Below are 12,353 nucleotides of genomic sequence, written 5' to 3'. Positions count from 1 at the left end.
CACAGTTGAGGAACTGGATATAGAACCACCTAGGACACAACTCTTTCTTGAAAGACCATTTTCTGTGAGTCTCTTGAATTTCTACATATCTTGCAAGAGAGGCACTGATTGCCATTTGTTCCAGACATTTTTTCCCCCAAGATATTTGTATAGCGAACAGCGTTGGAAGCTAGAGATAGTGTCTTTCTCTAGAACAAAGGGCTACCATGCTTACTGCTCCTTATAAAATATTAATGTTTCCTAAGGTCAGTGTCCCTTTCCCATAGTATAACCCACTGCATGCACAAGCATCCATGGAGGTCCATTAACAATGTCCTAGGGAAGTTGGAAGTAAGAGGAATTGATGCATATATGCTGATGCTCCTGTTGTTTGCTGTGCTCTGAGCATGAAGTCCTTTGTCTTTGACCCAAGAGTCTTGCACCCTCTACTAGCATCCATGAAACTGTGGTGAGCTAATTTCTTGGCTTGAAAATAAGGTAAAATATCAGACTTTTCACAGTTCTTGATACTTTTCTGCTCAGCATTTGCCAGTGGTTCTTTTCCTCTTCTGGCCATCTTATTCTACTCCTCATTCATTTGTCAAATCTGCCAGAAGATGATTTTCTGAGTGACCCATTGGATGTGGCCTCCTCTCCCTCAGATCTCCACTCTTAGTGTCTGCTCCTTGGTTACATGCTACCTTAGGGAACTTCACTACAACAAAAAAGCAAAAGCCTACACGACTAAAAAGCACCTCCCCAGGGATGCTATGCCTCAAACACCAGGTTTTCCCAATTGACTGTGACCTTGAAGCCTTAGCTTCCCTTTGGGCTCCTGAAGTCCCTGCTGGCTGGACTTCCCTTCACTCCATCTTCACCTGTGCCTTGGGCTAGAAGGCATACCCAGACCAAAATATCTCCTTCCCATATTTCCTTATTTTTGATCCTATATACAAAAGCCTAGATTTTCAAATAGAATTTGAGTTATTCATTTACATGTTAAAATGAGCCCAAAGGACTTCATAAATTGGCATGTTATTATTTTAAGTGACAGAGAAAATTACACTGAGAAGTTAAACACAGTTTCTTGATGGCTCATTTGTGAAATCAGAAAATCCTATTTTTTTAGTTTCAATTTCTATTTTACTTACTGTCAAAGTAGTGACTTTGTTTTTATTACCGCCCAAAGAGCCCATTATCTCTTTCATCACATGAGACTGCCCAAAATAACATGTTTCGCTTAGAGAGAGACAATTCAAAAAACCATGTTGTGAAGGGTTGTGGTTTTGTTATGGAATCTCTCAGACTTTGATTGGTTGAAAGGAACTTGGAAAATCTGTATTGTTGAGACTTAAAATCTGGTGAAGATTTTGAGGATGTAGTACTTACACAGTTTTAAACAAGATATCCAATTCTGTGGGAAAACTGTGGGTTAAGAACGAGTTCCACTTCTTATTTACTGATCTTGGGCACTTAAATTCTCTAAGCTTCTGTTTATTGGACTATAAAGTAGAAATAATAATAACTGTATCCCCAAAGGGCTGGACTAGGAGAATTAAGTGAGATGGTGCATTTATATGCAGTATGAAGCATTCTGCAAAGCTGAGCATGCTGCCTGACACAGAGGAGGAATTTAATAAATGTTTGTGGAATGAAGGAAGAAGATGTTATTCAGCAACTTCAAATCTACTCAGACCCATTAAAGGAAATGATTTTTGATCCCGATTAAAGATGAAGCTATTTTTCATAAAATATAATTCATTAAAATTAGTTTCCTGTACTAACCTTAGTTTAGGATTTTGTGACACCAAGATTTGTTTAGTAGGAACTCAGTTGCCCTCCATGACATTAGCTTCAAAGTTTAGTGATTCATCCCCCATCTATGACTAAATCAAAATTCCTCTTCAATCTAATAATATTTTACATTGTACTCTCTGCAGGTACGACTAGATCTAGGAGTTTTTATACAGTGGCATAAAACAGGCCTTTTACTTGGTCTGAGACTTCTGACTTCAGTTATCTCGAAGCATTATGAATGTGTAACTGCCAGAAAAAAGATTTTAGCAGCTATTGCTGTCCTGTAGTAGGATGAATTGAAATATGGAATAATGTTTTGTGTTTGCAATTTAACTCATATATAATGACTTGGGTTGATCTTGGCTGTCTCAGATGTGGCCCTGGGTTTCCATGACTGTTAGGCCTTAGGGGGGCTGCACCTTCTTGTTCTTTATTTTCTCTCTTTGAAAATATCTGATTCTAGTGCTTAAAATGTGAAGTATTGAACATTAGAATTAAAAAAAATATTGTTGGAATGAATTAACTGTCTAAAGACACCAATCAATCAGTGCTGACTTTTAATTGGCTCAGTGAGTTTAATCTATTACAAATAGTTCATCTTATAATAATGATTTTCAGGATGCCTGGGTGGTTCAGTCAGTTAAGCATCTGACTCTTGATTTCCACTCAGGTCATGATCTTGGGGTTGTGAGATTGAGTCCCACATTGGGGGGGGGTCTACACTCAGCATGGGGTCTGCTTGGGATTCTCTCTCTTCCTCTTCCCCTGCCCCTGCTCACTCTCTCACTCTCTAATAAATAAATTTTAAAAATGTTTAAAAAATATTTTTTAATGATTCTCTAAGATCTGATTTTGTCATTCCACTTGGACAAAAGAGCTTCTCAAGTTTCATGAGTGGCTTATTTTTCATTTATCCATTTGTACATTTTTTAAACATCTACCAAATGCAAATGAACATGAACAAATTTACATGAAATAATCAATGTACCTGATCATAAATGGGGGAGTTTTCTGGGAAAGTTAGATATTTTTATAAGATGTTATATGCTTCTTTCCATCTGGAAATTAAATAATTGACTTCAGCACGTTGGGATGAGAAAGAATGAGAAGATAGAACGCTTTTGGAGGAATTGCAATAAATAATTTCCCTCCATTTATCAATCTAGCTTTCCTTCCTGGTACATTATTTGATCATCATTGATGAGAGAAAGAAAAAAGAGAAGAACTATATAAGCAACCAACTTCTGTTTCTCATCACCCTCAATGGGTGCTAATCATTCCGATTCTCACTATTATTTACCAACAATCATGTAGAGTTACCCATAACCAGTGACTGAACCAGTAGGAAGTGGAATTTTCCAGAACTGATTTTTTTGGGAAATTTCTTATTGCTTAATGGCTTTCAAACCAGGCTTTTTAATGTTTGTGGGAAAGAAAGGGCCAATAGGGGGCGCCTGGGTGGCTCAGCAGGTTAAAGCCTCTGCCTTCGGCTCAGGTCATGATCTCAGTGTCCTGGGATGGAGCTCTGCATGGGCTCTCTGCTCCGCAGGGAGTCGGCTTCCTCCTTTCTCTCTCTGCCTACCTCTCTGCCTACTTGTGATCTCTCTCTGTCAAATAAATAAATAAAATATTAAAAAAAAAAAAAAAGAAAGGGCCAATAGAATGGTGATTTGCTACTGTCTGAAAGATAGGTTCATGTATATAGGATGATTCTTTTCTCCAGGTTCCAGACTCACATGGTTCCCTCTGTGAATCTCTCTGCTGCAAACAGACTCAGATTCACTGTTCCAGGTGAATGAAAAGCCCACCAATATTGAGCCAGTAATGCTGGGGAATACAAGGGAGAAGACAGACATTGTGAGGAAGAGGGGGAGAAAAAGATGATGGCATATTCAAAAGTTCCCAGAGTTATTCTGGGGGAAGGAGCCTGTGGAAGAATGTCTTGCATAGAGGTCTGGGGTGACTGTGTAACCTTGAAGTCTGCACAGGTCTATATGCCATAAGCCATGTCCCTAGGTGAATGATCATACTTCCTAACATGGTCCCTAAGGAGATGTTCTCCCTTTTTGACAAAGTCAAAGTTCAGCGAAGTAGGAAGTGAACACATACTCCATAATTTCTTCATATCTTCTCTGTCACTGTTCACCTTTCCTATAGGGCAAAGAAACACCTTTTGAATGAATTTCTCGGTATCTACCCACCTGGACACTTCATGGTGCATCAAGCTAAATATTTATCGCTCATCCACTCAATAAATTTATACGTCAGTTGTTGCCCTCAACTTGAGGATAGAGCAGCAAACAAAACAAGTTAAATTTCCTACTCACAAGGAATTTAATGTTTTGGTGGGGAATCAGGCAAGAAACAAGTAAACAAACATACGTAGGTAGTGGTGAGGGTAAGAAAATAAAACAGGGTGATATGGTAGAGAGTGATGGGGATAGGTGTGGGCAATAGTTGTGATTGGGAAGACCTCTCTGGGGGTGCAGGGAGGTGCCATCTGACTTTAGACCTAAATGTCAAGGAGAGCTCAGCCATGTAGATATCAGCAAAGAATAAGGAAAAGGGAACAGCAAGAGCAAAGGACCTAAGGCAAAAATAGGTTTGGCATATTGGAGAAAATGAAAGAAGGTCCACATGAATTAGAGTAAGAGAGGAGATGATATCTTTAAGACCAGAGTTAGGGCCCATATGTTGCAGGACCTTCATAGACCATGGTGAGGAATAGAGATATTGAGTAGGCGGTTAGAGCTCAGGAGAGTGGTCAGGGCTAGAGATACACATCGGGGACTCATGAGTGTAAACGATGAGACTTAGAGCAATGGTATCAGAGGAGGTCACTCAGCCTGGAGCCTTGGAACATTCTGATACTTAGATGCTGGGGAGAGGAGAAGGAGATGAAAGAGGAGGCAGAGAAAGAGTGGTCAGTGAGGTTGGAGGAAAACCAGGAGAATGTGCTCATAAAGAAAGCATTCCAAGAAGAAAGAAGTGATCAACTCTTATCAAGTGTGGCTGAGACAGGTTAGATTAGATAAGAACTGACCACTGCTTTTAACAATATGGAGGGAGCAGTTCTGGTAGTGTAGCAGGAGAGAAGTCCTGACTGGGGACAGTTATGAGGGAATGGGAAGAAAGTCCCTGAGTAACCTATATGAAGGAGTTTTCCTATAAAGGAAAACAAATGGAGAACAGCTATGTTGGGAGGGGGAGGGAACATGGGATCATAAGAGTCTTTCCTTCCTCCTCCTCCTTCCCTTCTTGCTTCCATCCCTCTTCCTCTCCCTTCCTTCCTTTGTCTCTCCCTCTCTCCCTCCCTTCCTTCTTTTCAAGATGGAAGATTACTGCATGTTTGTGTACCAGTAGGTATGATCCAGAAGAAAGGAGTAAATCTGATTCTATAAGAACTTATATGGGGGCAGTGTGGCACTGGGGAGATTTAGCAATCACTCTGGCCCATGTATATTGTGCATTATAGAATCATTGTGAGTCAAATAAAAGAAGCTATAACACAGTTATCTAACCAACCATGAAACCTGGAGAGAGAATTATATGAACAGATCTAGCACTTGTAAAGCACTATGTAAATAATCCATGAGCTCGGAGACTGGCAGGGCAAAAATAATTGTCAAACATGACCTCTTCAGTGTCTACATCACTTCTAAGCAGTCTTTGCACCATTTTGCTGTCTGAAGCCACAATCGGATGGGAGTTTCTGGGAAAGTATGGGCTCAGGTGGATGCTGAGCAATGTGGAATATAGGAAATCGCCACTCCAGTGACAATTATGGACTGAAGAACAGAGGACATATTTGTAAAGAAAAACAAATATATTTTGTGGGGAAAAACTATTTAAAAATCCATATTGGCTATCTAGGTTGAACAAGTTAACCAAGTAATTAATTACTCCGTTTTCAAGTTTCAGATGTAATCTGGTAGATTGTGCTGCAAGGTGACACTTTTTCTTCCATGTGAATCCTTAATTTGGGTCTGTTGGGAATAAAGTATTTGCATAAATTCTTTATATTTCTGTTAAGGGAATCATTGTGTATTTAGAATGCAGTAATAATTAACCATTATTAAGTGTTTACTTTTTATTAGGTCCTCTCACAACAACTATTCTTCAACACACGTAATCCTTACAATAGCATATTTACTGTCATTGCCTCCATTTTATGGATGATGAAACGGAGCTTCAAAGATATCTTAACTTGCCTTAATTCACAAAGCTGAAAAGTGATAGAGCTAGGATGTGAATCCAGGAAGCCCGATTCCAATGTCTTTGCTTTCAACCACTGGGTTATGATTCTGGTGTGTCTGAAGTTATAAGAGTATTATCCCAAGGTGTTTAGATCGAGAAAAAATACACGATGAGCAAGCATGAATTTCACTGTGAAATTCTCATTTTGATGATGTCTCTGCCTCCTTTTTATATTTTGAGGCTTACGTTAGCATATGCGTTAGCATAGCTTGAGTTAGCAAATTCAAACTCAAACAAAAGCAAAAACAACATCATGACCCTCTTGGCTCTAGATGCTATTTAACAATTACTAATTCTGATTTCCATTTCTAGTGGAGCAATTGGAGAGGGGAGATGACCAGCTCTTTCTCATCTTTGTTGAGCAACCCCCCCCCCCCCCCGGAAATGTCCTTAAATTGTAGCTGGGAAACTTCCGGTTATAAAGCTTTCATTTCTTGCTTGTGAATGTTTTCAGCAACTCTGTCTGTGATGGTTTAGGGGCCTCTAGCAGAGTGGGGTGGGTGAGGGTTTGTGGCTTCTTTCCGGCTTTAATCTCTATAACAACAGAGAATGTGTCTGTCTTTGAACACCTGTTCCCTAACGTTGGGCCTGGCGTATAAACATTTAATTAATCAATGAGTGAATGACATCACCATCCAGAGACAATTCCTCCTGGCCCAATGGACTTGTCTTCAAAGCATATTAACAAAATGGAATCCTATAATGTCTACTTATGTTTAGTGGCTTTTTTTCCCCTATAGTAAAGTATGAATATCATTCTCTTTCAGTACATTCATTTCTACAATTTTACATGTGAATACATAGTAACTTCTCTATCCTTTGGACGGTTGGATTTTATCCATATTTCTTTACATTATTACAGAGAAAATACTTGTAGATGAGTCCTTGCTCAGATTCCTTTTTATTTGCCATGTTTCTGGAAGGGGCATGGCTAAGTCAAATAGTATGCACCTTTTTACAGATTTTCTCCAAGCTTTCCTCTAGAATGCATGTACAAATACCATGTGGAATGTCTATATCTAAGCATCTTTTCTACCATGAAGGATATCCTCTCAAAGATATTTTGCCATTATCTTGAAAAATTATATCACAGTTTTAATTTACATCTGTTTCTGTTCGTTTGATTCTGGGCTTTATGGAAAGTGGAACAGGGATAATATTTTTGAAATATATTAATGTTCTTTTCCTTTTTGTACTTCTTTTTACATGATTCTTCTGCTATCCAGCCAGAGGCATCCAGTGCTTTGGGGGAAGCTTTGGACTGTTATCATAGAATGAAAAGAGACAGAAAGATCCAATGTTTAGCTTTTGAATTTCAAAATAGGACTTCTGATCTGCATTAAGTTAATTGTCTCAAAAGAGAGGCTTTTTTTAAAAGTAAACTTTTGAATGGAATATCACATATTGACAAAAAAAAAAAGAATAAATCCTAAGTGTTCTGCCTGGCGAATTTTTACAGGAATGCATTTGTGTAGCCACTATGCAGATCGGTATAAAGAGCATTGCCAACACCCCGAATTTCCCTACCCTTCCACTTATTTCCCCCCACGAGAGGGAACTATTCATCTAACTTCGGTCACCATAACTTTGTTTTGCTTATATTTGATTCATAAAATGATTCATTTTATGAATGATTCATCCATTTGTGATGATTTATGTCTGGCTTCTTTCTCTTAAAATTAGCTTTGTGAGATTTATCCATGTTATTGTGTGTAGTATTTGTTTTTCAGTTTCATTGATGTGTATAGTATTTGACTTTATGAATATACCACAATTTATTTTTTTTAATTTTTTAAAAAATTTATTTGACAGAGATCACAAGTAGGCAGAGAGTCAGGCAGAGAGAGAGGGGAAACAGGCTCCCCACTGAGCAGAGAGCCTGATGCAGGGCTCGATACCAGGACTCTGGGATCATGACCTGAGCTGAAGGTAGAGGCTTTAACCCACTGAGTCACCCAGGCGTCCCCCCACAATTTATTTTTCAACACTGTAAATAAAAAATTTCAGATGCCAATACTTACTTTTGTGACTTTTTTTTTTTCATTTTAGCTATTTTATTGTGTGCATAGTGGTATCTCACTGTGGTTTCATTTGTATTTCCTTAGTGACTAATGATGCTGACAACCTTTTCATATATTTATTAGCCATTTATACATCCTCCTTTGTAAAAGGCTTATTCAAACCAGTTTTTTGGTTTGTTTTGACCATTAAAATTGTTGTCAGGTTTTTTTCTTGTTGATTTGTAGCTCTTTCTATATTTTAGATGTAAATCCTTTGTCAGATAGGTATCTTATAATCATCTTCCACTACGCCTTGCCTTTTTACTTTCTTAATAGTGTATGAAAAAATTCTCATTTTTATTTTTATTTTTTATTTTATTTTTTTTAAAGATTTTGTTTATTTATTTGACAGACAGAGATCACAAGTAGGCAGAGAGGCAGGCAGAGAGAGAGGAGGAGAAGCAGGCTCCCCACTGAGCAGAGAGCCCGATGTGGGGCTCAATCCCAGGACTCTGGGATCATGACCTGAGCTGAAGGCAGAGGCTTTAACCCACTGAGCCACACAGGTGCCCCTAAATTCTCATTTTTAAAGTGATCATATTTATCAGTATTTTTCTTTATAGTTTTGCTTGTGTATTTTGTCTAAGAAATCCTTGCCCCCTTCAAGGTCATGAAGATGTTTCCCTGTCATTTCCTGGAAGCTCTGTTTCTGGACTTTCATTCTGATTTGTCTATTCGTGCAGACTGTACCAATGCCACACTGTTTTCCTTATTAATGCAGCATCATAATAAGTCTTGATACATGGTAGTGAGTCTTCCAGCTTTGGTAGTCTTCTTGCAGATTATCTTGGCTTTTCTTGCCTTTTTTTTTCCAGTTCTATATGAATTTTAAAATCTGTTTATTAATTTTTACACAAAAAATCCATTGGGAATTTGATGATGATTACATTGAATCTGTAAATGAGTTTAGAGGAGAATTGACATCTTTAGTTTTTATTTTTAAAGATTTTATTTATTTATTTGAGAGATAGAAAGAAAGACAGAGAGAGAAGCAGATTCTCTGCTGAGCAGAGAACCTGATGCAGGTCTTGATTCCAGGACTGAGAGATCATGACTTGAGCCAAAGGGAGATGCTTAACCAACTGAGCCACCCAGATGTACCTTTTGTTGCTATTTTAAATGACACAGTGTTTTGTTTCATCCTCAAATGTATACTGCTACAGTATAAAAGTAAAATTGGTGTTTGCATAATGACTTTGTATCCAGAAACTTTGCTAAGTTCACATATTAATTCTAGTGGTTTACCTGTAAATTGATTTGGATTTTCTACTTTCACAGTCATGTGTAAGTAATAGTAGTTTTATTTTTTCCCTTCTGATTTATATGCGTTTTAATTTTTCTTTTCTAATTACACCAAATAGGATCTTCAGTAAAATGTTAAATACAAGTGATAATAATGGGATTCTTTTTTGTTCTTAACCTTTGGGGAAAGTTTCCAATACTTCACTGTTTAAAGATACTCTTTGTAAGATTAAAGAAAGTCTTTTTTATTCCTAGTTTGTTTAGAGTTTTTATTTTTTAATTAGCAAAGAGTGTTTATTTTCATCAAATAGTTTTTCTATATCTACTAAGATGATCATGCTATCTTTTTAGTTATTATAGGGAATTGTATGTATAAATTAACTCATATAAATGAGTTAATTTCTGAATATTGAATTAATCTTGCATCCAAACTGAACTTGGTTATAGTGCTTTATCTTTTTTTATTGTTGGATTTGATTTGCTAAATTATGTTTAGATTTTTTTGAATCTATATTCATAAATATATAGGTCTATTATCTTATAATGTCCTTTATGAAGTTATGTGAGCCTTATAAAATGAGATGGGGAATATTTCATCTTTTCTGCTTTGTGGATGACTTTCTCTAAGATTGTGTTATTTCTTTCTTAAATGCTTGAAATAATTCACTGATAGAACCATTTGGGCCTAGTAGTCTTTTTTGGGGGAAAGACTTCAATTACACATAGAATATATTTAAATTTAATACATTAATCTTAATAGATAGACCTTTCTTATTGTATAAATGTAGTAAGTTGTATTTTCAAGAAAATTATCTATTTGGTCTAAATTTTAAAAATTGTTTGCCTAAAGTTGTTTGTAAACTTATCATTATCTTTTTAGGGCCTATAAGATCTGTAGTGATGTCTTTTCTTTTTTTTTTTAATTCCTAATATTGCTAATTCATGCATTTTCTCTTTAAAGATCATTCTTTTGGAATTTATTAATTTTGATAATCTTTGCGAAGAAGTCTGTTTTGCCGGAGTTGATTTTCTCTATTTTTCTTTCATGAATGTCTGCTTTTATATTTCTGTCTTTCTTTTTACTTTCCTTGCTTAAAACAATGTCTTGAGATGAATCTTAAAATAATTCTGATCCTTTCCTGTTCTCTAAGAATCATTTTTTCTGTTTCTTTTAGCTATATCATGCAATTTATGGTGTCATATTTTTTATAATTTTTATCATAATTCAGTTCAAAATAGTTTTCCATTTCCATTGTGATTTCTTGAATGTATTCAACTAAATCTATTCAGCTATTAATTCAGTTATTTCTTAAATAAATGCATGATTTCTGGGGAGTTGGGATTTTCTAGTTATCATTTTGTTATTGATTTTTGTCTTAATTTCACTGATCAAAGAAACAACTTTAAATGATTTCCACAGTGGGTCATTTGTTGAGAATTTATTTGCCTCAGTGACTAGTCTACTTTGGTAAATGTAGTACATATATTTGAAAATAATGTGTATTGGATACAATAATACATGCACATATGTATGCATACATGTAATTAGGTCAAATTGAATAATCATCTTGTTCAAAATTTCTAGATGTCTCCTGATTCTTCGTTTATTTGTTCTATCAACGTGTTATGTTGGTTACCAACGCAAGTGTGTTAAAATCTCCTACTGTGTTTGTGGATTTGTCCATTTATCCTTTAGTTCTTTTAGCTTTTGTTTCATGTGGTTTGAAGCTACATTTTTAGGTCCATAAAAATTTAGAAATGTTATATTTTCCTGGTGAATTGATGATTTATTATTAGAAAATGCCCCTATTTACTAATATATGCATATTCCCATTATTTGAGCAAATTAGACTGCTTGCCCTGAAGTCTAATTCATTTGCTATCAATAAAACTGTTTTCTTTTTGTTAATGTTTGTGTGGTATGTGTTTTCTATTCTTTTACTTTCTGTCTTTTAAATGTTGCTTTTTTAGACAGCATATATTGATTCCCCCCCTCCACCCCCTATGGTCTGGTAAACTCTCTTTATAATGGATTGCTTAGCCTTTTTATGATTTATATAATTACTTCTGTATTTGGATTTTAATCTGCTATCTTATTTGTTTTGTCTCATCTTTGTTTCTTTCTTTTCTCCCTCTCATTTTCTTTTGTATTAATAATTTTCTTCTATCTTTCCCTTTTATCCTTTTCTTAGTCAATTAGTGCTTACCCTGGAAATCACACTGCATCCTTGACTCAAGTGTTTTTAAGTTAGTACTTTTAATAATTTCCTTAGAAAACTTTCACTTCATACATTCATCTCCTCTTTTCTGTGTTACTGTTTTTTCTTTATCATGTATTTTTGTTTTTTTTTAAAGATCCATTTATTTATTTTAGAGAGGGAGAGTGTGCACGTAAGCTAGAGTGTGGGGAGGGGCAGAAGGAGAGAATCTTCAAGCTGACTTAGTGCCCAGCGTGGAACAAGATGCAGGGCTTTTCCATAAATATGCTTTTTCTGGCTCTATTCACTTCTTCTTGCAGTCTGTATTTCTACCTATTTCATTGTATAAATCCTTGAATCTGTGAGTTGATGATTTTCTTTGATTTTGGGAAATTCTCAGCTATTTCTTTTCAAATATTGCTCTATCACGTTCTGTCTCTTCATCTCTCTGGATGGCTAATCAATTATGCATAGTTTTGCACCAGGGCTCTAGGCTTGATACAGTCTTTTCTTTATTTTCCTTCTGTTTTTCTTTTTTTCTTTTTCTTCTATTTTCCTCAAATGCTTTGGTTTGTACATCTTCTACTGAACTATTTTCCTGTTTACATCTTCTGCTATATCTAATCCATGTTTAATCTTTGCCTTATCTATCAAACTCATCTACTGCATTCTTAATATCAGTGTATTTTTGTTTTTCTTTTATTTTTTCTTCTTTCAAGTTTTTATTTAAATTCCAGTTGGTTAACATACAGTGTAATACTAGTTTCAGGTGTAGAATTTAATGATTCATCACTTACATACAACACCCAGTGCTCATCAT

This window comes from Lontra canadensis, unplaced genomic scaffold (assembly GCF_010015895.1).
Source record: "Lontra canadensis isolate GAN:19392208 unplaced genomic scaffold, GSC_riverotter_1.0 scaffold6, whole genome shotgun sequence".
Lineage (NCBI taxonomy): Eukaryota > Metazoa > Chordata > Mammalia > Carnivora > Mustelidae > Lontra > Lontra canadensis.
This window is presented reverse-complemented; position numbering follows the sequence as displayed.